At 33.7% G+C, this 15,776-nt stretch overlaps 1 protein-coding gene and 1 long non-coding RNA gene across 2 annotated transcripts in view; one reads left to right on the top strand and one right to left on the bottom strand.

The window, feature by feature from the left end:
- Positions 1–15,776, bottom strand: part of LOC118681609 (uncharacterized) — a 147,495-nt gene that overhangs the window by 9,721 nt on the left and 121,998 nt on the right. The window lies entirely within an intron of this gene.
- IA-2 (tyrosine phosphatase IA-2) overlaps positions 10,117–15,776 on the top strand; it is a 134,564-nt gene continuing 128,904 nt past the window's right edge. Inside the window, exon 1 of the mRNA XM_036366842.2 lies at positions 10,117–10,256. The gene's annotated coding sequence lies outside the window, so the exon portion shown is untranslated. The remainder of the gene's footprint in view (positions 10,257–15,776) is intronic.

Below are 15,776 nucleotides of genomic sequence, written 5' to 3' on the forward strand. Positions count from 1 at the left end.
CCCGATGGCGTCACTAATACAAGAGAAACTTACTATCGTATATGTATGGTAGCTATAGGCTATGGTGGTCGGATATCTGCTGTATTATGTAAAAAAGTATAAAAGTTCGTGATCACATAATGACAGTTCGCCTATTGAAGTTACTTGATATGCAAGGTGCGTTCCAAAGTAAACAGTAAAAAAGTAACAAAGTAAACTCTAGTGGCGCCATCTATATGTCGACTGTGCGTTAGAATCTGCTATTCTTTATCAACATCCAGTAAAAATTTCATGACATTTCATCTATTGGAAGTGAAGTTATTGTGTTTTAAGTCTCAGTATGTTTTTGTCATCGGTGCGAAAATGAGCTTCGAACAAAGAGCCAACATTAAATTTTGTTTTAAAATTGGTAAAACTTTTACCGAAACGTTTCAATTGATGAAACAAGTTTATGGCGATGATTGCCTATCCCATAGCAGAGTGCACGAGTGGTTTCAACGTTTTCAAAGTGGTCGTGAGGACATAAATGAGAAATGAGCCGAAACCCAAAAAATCGCGCCTGGAGAAGTCATAAGTGAAGACAATGCTGATTTTTTTTAATGATTCCAAGGGTTTTGTCCACAAAGAATTTGTTCCACCAGACCAAATCGGTATTCTAAATTGGAGTTTTGAAGCGTTTGGTGCGCCGTATTCGACGTGTTCGGTCCGAATATCGCGAAGATGGAAGTTAGCGTTTGTTGCACGATAATGCGCCGTCTCATCGATCGACGCTTGTGGCCGATTATTTGACCAAAAATCACATTTTAATAATCAACCACTCCCCGTATTCACCTGATATGGCACCGTGCGACTTATACTACCTTTTCGGAAAAATGCATTTGCCGATGTAAGGAAAGCGTTATGCAGACGTGGAGGCCATTCAAAAGGCTTGCACCGGCAAACTGGCGGCCATACCGGGCAACGAGCTAAAACACTCGTTCGACATGCTTTTGGACCGTGCAAAAAGCTGTATTAAAGCAGAAGGAGACTATTTTGAATAAAATTAATTGATTTTGCCGATAAAACCATTTGTTCTGTTTGGAATGCACCTTGTATGTATGTAGCTGAGACAGTAGAGCGTAACACGAAGAATATTTTGCAGTGCTTTGAGTCCGTAGACGAAACATGGATCCAGAGATCAAGCAAAAGTTGAAGTTGTGGACTACACTCGACGAATTCGCGCCGAAAAAGGCGTAGACTGTCCTATCCGCCATAGAAATGACTTTCGCTGGTTTTTAATTATTTGTTATCGACTACCTAAACAAGGCTAAAGCGGTAAAATTTATTTAAATTCTTAGTGAAAAAAATACAACATTTAATCGATTTAGACTACGAACTGGTAATCCAATCTTCCATATTGCTTTCGAACTTTGAAAAGTCACAATTTTGAGTCGTTTTTCGCCACCATGAATACATATGTACTGTGCAGACCTTCAGAAAACATATTTTTAAGACGGATTAAAACAGTTGAAATATCGCTGATCGAGTTAGAAATAAATTGGTATTTTTTATAATTTTCGCTTTTTTAGGTCATAAAAAAGCCTATCTATAGTGCTAATAACTACAGGGTCTACCAACACGGACGGCGTGATATTAAAATGAAATAAAACAAAAATTTGGCCAAAATTAATTCTGTTTTTTTTTTGCTATGCAAATAATTTTATGCCCTTCATGATTTGAACAAAATGTCGGCCAAATGTCTACCACAGCTCCGATTGCATATCTCCACCTGTTTACGCCAATTTTCAATGACACGGTGGATCATTTTTGTTATAGTGCGCTGAATATTGCCTTCGAGCTCTTCGAGCATTGCTGGCTGATTGGCGTAAACCTTGGGATTTGCATACCCCCAGAGAAAATAATCTAAAGGCGTTAAATTGCATTATATTGGCGGCCATTTGACAGAGCCATTTCTCGAAATTAACGAGTCGCCAAACTTTGCAAGCAATGTGTCCACGTTTAGACGTGAAACATGAAGCGACGCATAGTCTTGTTAGAAATAGAGATCGTCTGCGTCTGTTTCATTGAATTCGGTGAAAAAAAGTCGGTTAGCATCATGTTATAATATCGCTACTGATGTTAACAGCATTTTCTGCCTCATTTAAAAAGAAATAAGGCCCGATGATGCCGCTATACCACAATCCGCACCAAACCTAAACCACACAATGATGTCACTCACCCCATTAGCGACAACTTTGTTTGTTAACGAAGCCATTAAGCCAGAAATGAGTCTCATCTGAGATAATTTTTCGGATTTCCGGATTTTCCGGAGAACGGGAATTAATCTTTGACAATTTCCAAGCGTTGTACCAAAGTGAAACGTGACATGATGTTTATTAATTCATCACTTCACTAAACACTCTGACAAAATTTTACACAAATCCGTAAGCAAACATGGCCGTCACGAGCTGTCAAAATCACGTCATCCCAATAGGTAGACGTTGTAGAAACACAAATATCTCATATACGAAAAAAAATTCGAAATAGCAACAACATGAGTAACTTAATCTATAATATATAGTAACACTGATCAGTAATACCTAAATGTATGCTTTCATTCATAACGCAAAAGTGAAAATTCAATAAGCTACGTAAGAAAAGCTCTAAAAGCGAATTACTCGAAAAGCAAACGTATACATGTGTATATATAGGTATGTAGTCCCTTGTATAGAAATACTCGTATGGGTAAGCGCGAGCTTTCATCGCATGCCTGCGGTAGTCGAAAAATTCACGCAGCCAAATACGCACACACATATATACCAACAACTTTTGATAAATACTTTCATATAAGTATTAGTCAGTATCCAGTAGGAAAATTTTAATAAAAAAATGTATTACAGCGGAGGGCGAGGTGAAATCATTCTAAATATTGGTCCTCATCGGTTTAGTATTTCTCTGCTCACTATCTTTCAGCGCTGTTTATTTGACAAAAAATTGACAACGCACCAAGTTTTATTTTACAAAATGTAGATATTGTTTTATTATTGTGAAATTTTGCAAACGTCCTTTTCTATCAAAGAAGCTGCTCATTTGAACGATCAAATACATGTCATTTTATGGAAAGCTTTTTTATTAGACAAGATATCTTCACGAAATTTGGCGTTTATTGTTATTTCAGGCATCGGTACAATATTCAAAGAGATTGTTTAGATCGGGCTAGTATAGCATATAGCTGCCATACAAAAGGACCGATCAAAATCAAGAAAACATATGTTTTTATACCCTTCTATGCTTTAAGAAATGTACCCTTGAAGGATATTATAGCTTCGGTGCTGCCGAAGGTAACATATTTTCTTTTTTTTATAAAAAAAAATTTGGTTCAATATAAATTTAGCCACGATTATTTTCATGCATCTTCGCGGTATTATTGAATAGTCCTCGTTTCAATGACTAAGCTTCATAGGTTTGTATCAAAACAAAATATATATGTATATATGTTTATATATGTTTAAATTAATTGACTTTTCAAAATAATATTCAAAATAAATTTTTTTCTTGTTTTCATGCAAGCCTGTGAAGCTTAGTCATTAAAAAGAGGAACTATTCAATAATACCATGAAGTTGCATGAAAAAATATATATATTTTAACTCTATTAAAGCCGATACAGAATTTTTCTAGTGATTACAGTTAGATAATACCAGCAGTTGATTTTCGCTAGCCGATTTTTTTTCCTACAGGTCAACTACTATGATAAATACAACTACAAACCGACAAACTTTATATTGTATACAAAGTAGATTTGTTGTTGGAATTTGCAGTGCGTGAGTGTGCTGTTATCGCTACAAGATACCGAACAGCATAATAGCCAACACATACATGGCTAATGTGAATGTTGTTGCGGCGCACGAAGTAGAGAGTCGTCACGGTTGCTGTACGCGACTATGGTCGTTTGCTCCAGTGGTCGCTGCTCACAGCTTATAGCTCACCAAATAAAATCATTCGTTAACGTTTCAGTAGGACATGAGCAGTCCTTCGGTTGATGCCAAATTTTGAACGAAAGTGTACGTACCACAAAGGTCGGCATATAAATTATATGTAGTGGAAAAAAAATCAGCAATGTTTTGAGGAAAAAGTGGAAAAGCGCACATATACAAAGAAATAACTGCGTGTTTAAAGAAATTGTGTGCAAAAACGTTGCATAGTTTTGTGCTCAATTTCGAAAAAATATTTTTTATACAAATTGTGCTATTTGGCAAACAATTTTGAAATATTTTTGGTGTTGTGTGTTTTGGTTTTTTTTTCGCTGTAATTTTTGTGTGTGCCTACAAAATTTCAAGCTCACAAAGTTGCTGTCCGTGTTAAGCTTTTTATAGTGTTCGTGCAACACTGAGCATGTGTATGTGAGCTGATGACGTATTAAATTTTGTTGGTGTACATGCTGCTTGCTCATGCTTGGTGTGATAAACTAGCAGCTGGAGTAGTGGAAAAAGCAGCTGAAGTCAAGTAGCCGACGCAGCAAATCGCGTTAGAATTTTAACGTCAACAGTTCGCAGTGTAAACATTTTTTTTTAACCGAAGCATTACTTTTACGAAAAAAGTGTATTTTTTTGTAAGTGTTAATGCTTTCGTTGAATTTATGCAAAGTTTAAGCATGAAACTCAGTATTAAATCAACAACAGCGTTGCAATACAACAACATTTCAGTAGCAGCTGTGAAATAAAATGCGTTTACACACCTAAAACACACACAGCGAAATTAAAAGCGACTTTGTAGGCTAATTTTGCCATGCCAGCTGTGCTTCATATACAGAAATGCACACACATGTGTATAAACAGTGTTATTTTATCTTAGAGAAGTCTGCACAGCGAAGGGTTGCTCTGATTTGCTATTCTTTATGCTCCTAAAATATCTGCAAATCACCACAATCATCGTCAATGCTAACGCCTACCAGTCCTTACATTCACAAATACATGCAAACACACACACATAGAAACATACTCAACTGAAACGCGAGTAGGCACAGGTAACCTTACAGACCCCGGCAGGTCGTGAAAGCAGCGTTACCTAGCTATTTACATACTTCCCGTCTTACTATTTTTAACTTATCATTTCCATGCCACGAATGCAGTAATTTTTCACCTCCGCTATCCTTTTGTGGTAACACCGTTGCTGCTAACTAACTGTGCGGTCACTCCCACGCCCTCAAGCCTTTGCCAGCACCATGCATGTGTGTGTGTGGCAGTTCACTCATTGTGTTGCCACCTACCACGTTGAGGTTGTTATTGCCGTAGCCATAACTTGTATGGTCAATTTGTGTGGGCCTTCTGTTTTGTTATTTATTTTCTTTATTTTTCTATGACCGCTTTCGCCATCGCTAGAAATGTGTGGTTTGCACAGCTGAAGCTTTTAATGAAATGGCGAGTTGCACTTTGAATCGATAGCGATTCTATTGTGCGTCTCAATGTCTAGGTGAAAATTATGAATTCATCAGCTGCTAAACTCCTTAGGAAAATAAATATATTTATGTACATAAATTTTGAAAAGAAAATGAATAAACGCTAATGAATTGGTGCTTTTGAGTAGACGAATTAGTTATTTTATAATATAACAAGAGAAAACGTTAACTTTGGCTGCAATGAAGCTTAAATACATTTCTATACGAAAACTTGATTTTGATCTTTCGGTTTGTATGGCAGCTGTATGCTATAGTAACTCGATCTGCACAATTTTTTCGAAGATTGCACCATTGCCTTGGGCAATAACCTATGCTAAATTTGCTTGAGATATCTCTTCCAAAGGAAAGGCTTTCCATACAAACACTTTATTCCAATTGTTCAGTTTGTATGCCAGCTATATACTATAGTGGTCCGATATAAGTGGTTTAAATAAATGAGCGTCATTTCTTTTTAGCTGTTAAAAATTTCGTGCCAAACTTAATATACGCTGTTCTGGATATAAACAGTGATTGCTTGGCTTCAGAACTGTGTAAAATTTTAGATCTCGTCCTTAATTCTAAAAAGAATTGCTTCATTCTTTAATAAATATCGAATTATATTTTAACTCATATGCCTCAACATAACTTAGGATCTGAACGTAGCTCTGGACCTCACCTCAAAATAAGCGAAATGAAATACAAAGAGGTTTAAATTTTTTAATGGCAACTAATGACTCGAAACTGGCCTAGAACGAAACATTTGTTTTTTTCTTACAATATTCTTCACCGATTTGACAAGAACAACTCTCTTATTTTCCAGAAAAATTGTTAGTAAGCAACAATAATTTTTTTTGGTTAGTTAATGTTGATAAATTGTGGATATAAATCAGAGCATAAAGCTACCTATTGAAAATAATAATATATTATATTAATATAACTATTGAGCAATGAGCATAGAATTGTGAATTTTAATATAATATTTCATAAAGCACCTAAGTTATGCTACCAAATTTGGCTATATAATACTTTTCTCATTATATTTATTTGGATTCTTTATTTTTCTTAACATGTAGATATATTTAGAAATATGGCAAAATCGAACCTCAACTACTCTTACATGTCTTATATTGACATTTTAGATTCGTCTTAGCAAAAGTTAACTCAAGTACGATGCATAATATCGTAATGCAATTAAAACGATGATTGTGTAAGAAATCGTCTGATATTTTCCCCAAATTAGTACATAATGAACCCATTGACTCGGTGCTTTGTTTAAGCTGGTTCGAAGCTTAAGCAAAATAAAGACCATACAGGTGATTCAATTGCAGAAAATTTCAACAGTTAATTACCCGTTTGTGCATAAATTCAACTAGTCTCTGAGTAAATTTCTTTTAATTTGTGCTCAATGGACTCATTAGAGCAAGCCGAGGAATATCCACGGCGATATTTTCGAAATAAGATCAGTCTTGATGAATTCACAATAATAAATATTATTAAAAAAAACTAAGAACTGTTTAATAAATAAGATAAACATTTAAAATATTATAATGATGAGTAAATATTTGGGAAAATACTATGTGAAACACATTTTCTTTCCTGCCATTTAAAATGAGTCTAGTAATTGTGTATATTTTAAAACCAATAAAGCCTCGAACAGCCAGCTATAGCACGCTTTGGAATACTACACCGTACATTTTCCATTATAAAACACACTCTATTTATTAATCACTACTACAGCAACACTGTTCAACACCCACAAGCATTCTTCAACCCACTCGAAATAGCAACTCACTTATTCATTCAATTCAATTATGCAGCGAATGTTACTCATACGCCATGTAGCATCACAAGAATAACCAAACAGTGTCGGCTACACAGAGTTGCGCACTAGAGCGATCATGATATGTTTATGAGAACCTACATGTGAGTGTGGTGAAATTGTGCTCTGACAGCTACAGTAAGCCGAAGATGGTGTAAAATGAATAAATGCTATCATACACACATACTCGTATAAATAAAGCAATTTTTTTGAGTAGGTATATGGTATGTGTTTTCTTTTCGTTTTTGCTCATAGAGAGTTTGGCTCAAACGTCATCAGCGTTTCGTTTATACTAATCAGCGTAAAATGTAACATTCTCCTTATACGTCAATGCATTTTGCGCTCACAGCTGCTTGCCGACTTCTCGTTTAAACGCCAGCCACCCACAGCCGGCGTGTGGTACAGCGCGCTCTCACCAATACATGTACATAAATTCAGTTAAATGTTAAGACTTCGAATCGTGTTGTGTTTTTTTTTGAAATTTATTTGATTGTTCCAAAAACTGTTTGAAGTAGTGTTGGTGAATTTCGCATGCTTTAGACTTTTTTTCAGCCATTTGCGTGACTACGAGTCGCTTATAAGATAAGCTGTACAGTTGTTAGTGAAAAATGTGCATTTTTAATTCCCACAGAACTTTATTATTTAACTTTTTAGGGTTGGAAACTTTATAACATACCAGGCAATTAGGTGAAAACTTTTTTTGTATGGAATTAACGCCTCCTATGTCAATAATATTCATGTTTAATTTATCAGATTTAGTTTGAATGTTTTTAGAAGATTATATATAAAATATCTGAGAGTGTGCATAGCACTGGCGATTCACTTCATAAATTAAATCAAACTTGTGAAAGTTGTGGTTAAAGTCAACAAGCTAGTGGAAAAATTATTAAGCGCTTGGAGACAATTGATTGAAAATAACTTAGAGGGAAATGGTTGAAAAAAAAAAGAAAATAATAAATTTGCGGTGGCAACAAGCAGAGGCGTTAGAGTAAGAAAATATTTATGCTGAAATTTATATATCACGTGTTACTAGCGAGTCCCAAAGAAAACCCACTGAAAGAAACACCCAGTAGGATTGACCGGAACAATAATATTCTTACAAATTTTATTATTCATTGTCCTCTTCTCTTCTACCAAATTCACCTCCGGGTAATATTCTTACATACTCTTCTATTACCACTCTAGTACCATATATATACGATTATTGCTTTATATATTCCGAGATTAGACAAACCAAATATTCTTCATTAAATTTATAAACTTTTTAATGCGTTTGAACCAAGTGTCGAAGCACTTTTGTCACGCTGATTGAGGTATCTCCTAAATATACGTTCTGAACGCATGAACCGCCTCTTTAGTGTCGAAAAACGTTAACCTCTTAGTTTATCTTTTACGTACGGGAATAAAAAGAAGTCATTCGGTACCAAGTCAGGAGTATACGGGGGATGACTCATCAAACCTAAAATTTTAGTGCTCAAAAATGCAGTTGTTTCAGTCAATATGTGATTGTCGTGGTGAAGAGTGATCTATCGTCGGTGGTTGGTTTTCCTGATTTCTGCAAAGACAGTTGACCAACAAATGGTTGTGTACCACTCAGAATTTACTGTTCAGTGGTATGGTTGCGACATGTCCAGTTTTTCCAAAAAACCAGGCAACATTTGCTTAGAAGTGCTTCGTGCGCGAACAAATTATTTTGGATTCGACTCCTCTAGAAACATGCGTACAGTCGACTGCTGTTTACTTTCGGGCTCATACGCATAAATCCACGACTCATCAGCTGGTATTCATCAATGTCATAGACGTATTTCGAAGCACCGCTATCTTTTTTTTTAACATTTCTCTCGACCAATTCACACGATCCTTTCTTGATCGATTGAAAAATTGTGTGGGATGCAACGTGAACAAATTTTTTTTGCAGTCACTAATGCCTATAGTAGTCTCAATCTCACGACAGGTCACATGACGATCTTGCAATATCAGTGTGCGCACAGCATCAATAGTTTCTGGAACAACTAATTTTGGATGACCTTCACGAAATTCGCCTTGGAGTGATCTACGACCTTGATTTAATTCACCATTACGATCGACAAACACTAGTCCTTGATGGAGCTTTATCGCCAACAATTGAGTTAAGCTCATCGATGCACTGTTGCCGAATTAATCCATGTTGAAAGTTGTGAAAAATAATCGCGCGAAAATGTTCGTGATTTAATTCCATTTTTTGGCTGAGATGAATATTTTAAATTACTGTAAACAACACAAATAACGCGCGTAGGTCAAAACGTTTTGAGTATGTATAACATCAAAAATGTAAACTATACGATGAAGTTCTGAGTTGCCAGATTGCAACACTAGGGTTGAAAAATCCCGATTTCGAAATATGAAAGGCAACCTACGTATATATACCATAAGCCTTTACTGGTAAATAAATAACAATTTGCTTAGCATTTTATTAAGTTAGCTCACAACTTGATCGATGTACATAAATGATAAATGGTTGATCTGAGGAACGGAAGTGATTACATTATTTTAAATTGTGCTCTATAACACCTAATACTAAAGAATATATTTATTACTTTACAATATATGTGCGTTTTTCCACTTGTGAACAATTTGTGGTTTTTAAGTGAATGTTTATTATAAAAACTAATTTTTCGAATATTACAGAAAACAACATAAGTGACCTCCTAAAAGTGTTTAACACATAGAAAATATATGTAACATATATCATTTAAATAATAATATAAATCATCTTTAAATCGTTAAAAACACAAAAACAAAAGCAAACAAATATATATATTTCATAATAAGGAGAAGAAAAGTTAGTGAAAGCAAGAAAATAAGAGAGATTGTGATTTCGAGCGAACGAACAGACTAAGTCTATTTCATATATATATATATATATATAAATAAAAAGGTGAAAAGAAAAACAGCAAAAAGGAGCAGTTTATTCATAACAACCACATTTGCATGTCTTCACGAACGATTTGTGCAGAAAATGGAATAAGAAACTACATGAGCAGCGCGATAAATGTAAAAGTGAGGTGAGTTAAGTTGTGAAATTTTTTATATTTTACATATATATAAATTTATATATATATATATAATTATAATAGATATTATATTATAAATATAATGAACTCCAAACCAGAAAACGATAACTCGAAAATGAGAATAAATACCAACAAATGGTTAAAAACGAAAATAATAAGGTATTATTAATCTGCTTGGATAATATATTATTAATAAAATTAAATTTTTTCTCAAGCCCTAAATTGGTTTTGAACCGAACTCGAAGATTATGAATTATATCCACTGTTAACCGAATTAGCAAACGAACTAATTTTTCTATAAGGGAAGCTATGTATAATACTTTTCACAGTTGCCTTTCTTATAGTAACTTAACAAGTTTTGCTAGTTGTTTCTAGTCAAGTTTCTTAATATAAGCAACCTTTAAGTTGAATTCAGTTTTTTAATAAAAATATTTTATAAAGATCTTTAGCTTTATGTCGATCGGTCAACTACAGACTACTCGGCGTCAATATCATTGCAATTTGCTACAGATGAATTAATTAAATACATACAATATTGAAATATTTGGGGAGTTATTAAACCACGCCCAATAATAGATCGTTACTGATAATGGAAACAAATTTTTTGAATATGCTAAGGTTATTTAAAAGAGTCCTACCACCTTTGATTTCAAATAAAATAAGCACTTTTTTAAACCAAAATTTTTCTGACCGATACGACTAAATTTCTTCAGATATGTATTAAGCTTAAATTCAATTGAAACGATGGAAGTCAGTACGTAGTTTATATGGGCGGATAGCCAAAATTGAATATCCAAATGACCTTTACTGCCTTATGCCAAAGATAAAACTATCTCGTAGATGACTTGTGATTATTGGAATAAATATATTGAATTCTAAAACAGAGTACTTTACGAAAACCGCCTCACTTACTTCTATACAAAAGACATAAGAACGAAAAAAACGAAAAGACCATTTGCCATTGCTACACCTAGTTTATTTTTAAAACCAATATCAATAAGCCAACAAGTAAATTTCTATTATTAAATACTCGCTAACGGTGTTTAGTCACACAATATTCTAAAAATAGTTGACTATGTAGTTTATAAGAACCTTTAGCCAAAGCGAATGTTTTTGTATTTTTCTATTATTTGCTATATGACTTAATATATTCATGATGGTATGTGCAAATACATGCTGAGTATAAGAGTATATATGCAATATGCATTTATATACATACATACAATACAAATATGAATTTTTGACTCATGCGCATATAAAATCGCATATTCATATTTCTATATAAAAGTGTGAAAGAGCCAAATAGAAATATGTAACAGTTAATGTTTACGTGCATAAATACATATATGTACTTATGCATGTATTTGGCGAAAGTGAATATAATCCTTGAACTTTCATAACGAACCTGAGCAACAGGTGTTGCAGAACTTCAAGCTCACAGCAAAGCAATTCCATGAAATTTCATGTCATGTTAATAAAATGGGTACAAGTACAATTTATCTATATGTATTGGCTTTCGTGGATACCTGTGAGCAACATATGTTTGTATATGTAAGTAGTAGGTTTCACGAACATGAATAAATGATTTATAAGCACATAATCTATTGTGGCTTTGTTGGAGTGATTCTTTTTAGCTGGCTTGTGAACTTGCAGAAATCATAGGTATTTAAGTATTGTGGAATTAAAGTATTTATATCAATCAATGAATCTAAAATCCGGCTATAATTTTGTTGATGATAAATAAAATGTTCAATTGCGATAATAAATACCTCAACTTGAAATAACTGTATACGAGTTACTTTCCTCACATTTATGCCATTTTTTAATTTATTAAATTTATGGCAACTCTATTCACTATTTCTTCAAAGGAGCATACATCGCAATAAACATAAAAGGCAATGACTGCAAAATTGAGACTAACCGGTCTAGTGAATTTTTTTTAAAAAACGAAAATTTTCGTTCTTTTTGAACACACCTCATACATGAAGGGTGAGCACAAATGCCATAATTTCGAGGTAAGAACAAAACAGTCGGTATACAGCTAAAAAGCTATACTTTTCAATCGGATTTATTTCACACTAACTTCAAGACTTTAACAATTCATTCTTCTACCTAAACTGTCCATACATACATACTTGTATGTTTCATTCGATATATTTAAAACCCTCATAAAGTATTATTCATAGGAAACCATTATTAGTACACCAAAAAATAAAAAAAATAAAGTTCTCTGAATAAAATTAAGCACCACTTTCAACAAAGCTTTTCTGGTACCCTGACTGAATCAAGAGCTAATTTTTTAAAAATACGAATCTACATAGTTATACGACAACGCTTGTCTTTAAACAAAAACGCATTAGGATGATAAAGCGCTATATCAACAAGCGCTGTCTATACTCACACTGTAAGGCTTTTTCTAAACTTGACACCTGAAATAATGGGATATTTCTAAGAAATACAGGTCAAAATCTACTGAATATGATTGAATTCAAGAATTTAGGTTAGTATCACTTAGTCTCATTTTTAAACTCCAGAAAGATCGTTCTTTAACTGTTTTGACTCAATAACCGAAGAAAACCGAACAACAGTACAAATGGGATTTTGATAATAAAATAAAAAATTTACAGTTGCCAATTTTCAGAGCTCCGAAACGTAAGCTTGAGGATTGGTGTCTAGAAAAAACTTAAATTTAGAAAAAAAATTACCTTCGGTTTAACCGAAGTTAACATATAATACCCTTCATAAATGCAAAAGATTACTCACAAGAACTTGATTCCGATCGCTCAATTCATATGGCAGCTATATGCTATAGTAGTCCGATATCAGCGGTTCCGATAAATGAGCCGTTTCTTGTGGGAAAAAAGATGTGTGCAAAATTCACAAAAACTGGAGACTAGTTCGCATACGAGTATATACAGACAGACGAGTATAGTTAAGTCGACTCAGCTCGTTATACTGATCATTTCTATATATTTTTTATATAATCTCCCATGTTTACGTCTGGGTGTTTCGTGGCAAACTTAATATACCCTGTGGAGAGCATAAAAATGTACACATAAATTTTGGAAAATAATTATTGTATTGTAACAGGTAACAATATGTAATTTCACCGATTCAAAAGAGCTATTATCAAATTCTTCCTTAAAATTGTCAAATGTCTGAGAGATTTACAATTTATCTAAGAGTCATTTAAACATATGTTTGAGTAATTTGTAATAGTTGTAGTATTTTTGAAAAATATCACTAATTGAAGGAGATATGAACCATGATGAGGATAACCTTCTCTGCCTATTACATTGTTGTTTATTAATTTGATCGAGATAGCTCCATTCTTTTATAAGATAAACTGACTGTATACACAGTGTACCAGTGGATCGGTCCATGTTCATTTTTCAATAACTCTATTTTATGAAGGCATTTCAAATGCATACAAGTATAACGGTTATGTACATGTATTAAGAAAACGATTAAATTAATGGGTTACTGGGTTTCCTAGAGCAAAAAACGGCTTATTTTCATACATTTTTTTCCATATAAAAAATTCAATATTTTATTCATACTTTTAATAATTCTATATATAACTTTTGAAGTGAAAATATTCGACGTCGCAGTCCTTCTGGACGAACGAAAAACTATACAAGTGAAAATTGTATTTTCGGCAGACTTTTTACAAAAAAAGCCAAATTTTGGGTGAACATTTCTCAACGTTTTTGTTTTTTTGAATTTTATCTCGAAGCCCTGCGTATAATTTCATTATGATCGGTTGAGCAGTTTGTGAGAAATCTTGACAATCGACTTTGAAAACTGAGTTTCGAGAAAAAAGCGTTTAAAGTTTTACCACTACCACGCAACTTTTCAAGGCTGTATCTCCAAAACTATTACTCGGATCAACTTACAAATTAAGAGCAATATTCCAAAGATCTTATAGAATTAAATAAGACAAAATTTTTTTGAAGCCGTCAAACCCACATAACCCCTGAAGTCATATCTATTAGTTCGTACGAGTATGTCTACCATTGCCACAAAAATCATTTCAATTCGCAGAAAATTGCCTTAATAGCCATTTACAATAAAATATTTGAAAATATGCAAAACTGTTGAAAACAAACCGAATGTTTGCTCATATTACATGCAAGGCTAAGCAAATGTGTTATTAAATTTCAATGATATCTGAAAGAAACCAATATATATCCGCTGATATAATGTCGTATTTCCTCAAGAATTTCTTTTATTTCTGCGCAGTGCAAACAATAAGTTACAATAAGTTAATAATGTGACGTCAATTAGGGTGCACACAATACCCCCGAAGGCATCCAATGACGCAAAACAATTTTATTATGTTACTGGCGAAGCTAATTTAATGGAAATAAATATTTGATGAGGGGAAGAGCAATAAGAGAAGAAGGCAATTATATATTGTTTGGGCGAAAATTTGTCAACAAGTTATCCATCAGAAAATTTTGTCATTTCTTGAATATTCTATTCATATGCTGTCGGCAGCTTGTAAGCACAATGTAAACTCTTTCACAAGAAATATGATATTATATAACATCACCGAATTGTCCAGGAGCATAAAGTAGATTTACATGTGTGTCCTATGTATATGTGCAAAGTATGATTATTAATTAATGTAATATATTATCACCAGCAAATATTTGAGTGCGGAAATACTTCAATGCTGGGTAATGTCACGGACTTGTTTGGAGCTTTCTAACCTTTGGTGACCTTTAAAACAATACTTGCTGCGTTTATATATGGTACTTTTACTATAATATGTTGCCAGACGTTTTAAAATATCTCTTCACATTGTGAGAGAAAATAATGATTGTTTGTACGCGATAAAAGCATGGAATTATATCTACCAAAATGATCAGGATGACGAGAAGAATTGATTTCCAGATGCCGGTCTGTACTTCCATTATTTTTGGGTGCTGTGACTGAAGTACAATTTACTTGCGAATCAGTATTCATACAACTGTTCAATATCGGCGGTTCCGACAAATGAGCAGTTTCTTGGGGCAAAACTTCAGGTCGATTTCTCATAAACGGAGGGACTAGTTTGCTTATACTATATACAGACGGACAGACAGGCGGGTATGGCTGCATCAACTCAGCTTTTTACACTGATCATTTATATTGATATATACTTTATATGGTCTCCGATGCTTCCTTCTGGGTTTTCCAAACATCGTGGCAAACTAATTCTTATAACCTGTTCAGGGTTAAATTACTGTAATAGGCAGTGACAAAGGGAAACTATGTGATCATAGTGACATTTAAGCTGTCATGGAAATTATGGAAACCCGTTAACTTAAACACTGCTGATGCAGCATTTTATGTATTAATTTGGCAATGAGTCAACTGACGTTTTGGCTTAAGCTAGCTCTTACCAAAGCTTCAAGCTATGATGCTTTCGAGATGCCGCCAAAAATTAGTAAATAAAATGCTCAATATTTCAAAAAAAAAAAAGAGGAACAGATCAGATCAGCTAAATTCAACACACTTTTCTAA

This window comes from Bactrocera oleae, chromosome 3, assembly GCF_042242935.1.
Source record: "Bactrocera oleae isolate idBacOlea1 chromosome 3, idBacOlea1, whole genome shotgun sequence".
Classification (NCBI taxonomy): Eukaryota; Metazoa; Arthropoda; class Insecta; order Diptera; family Tephritidae; genus Bactrocera; species Bactrocera oleae.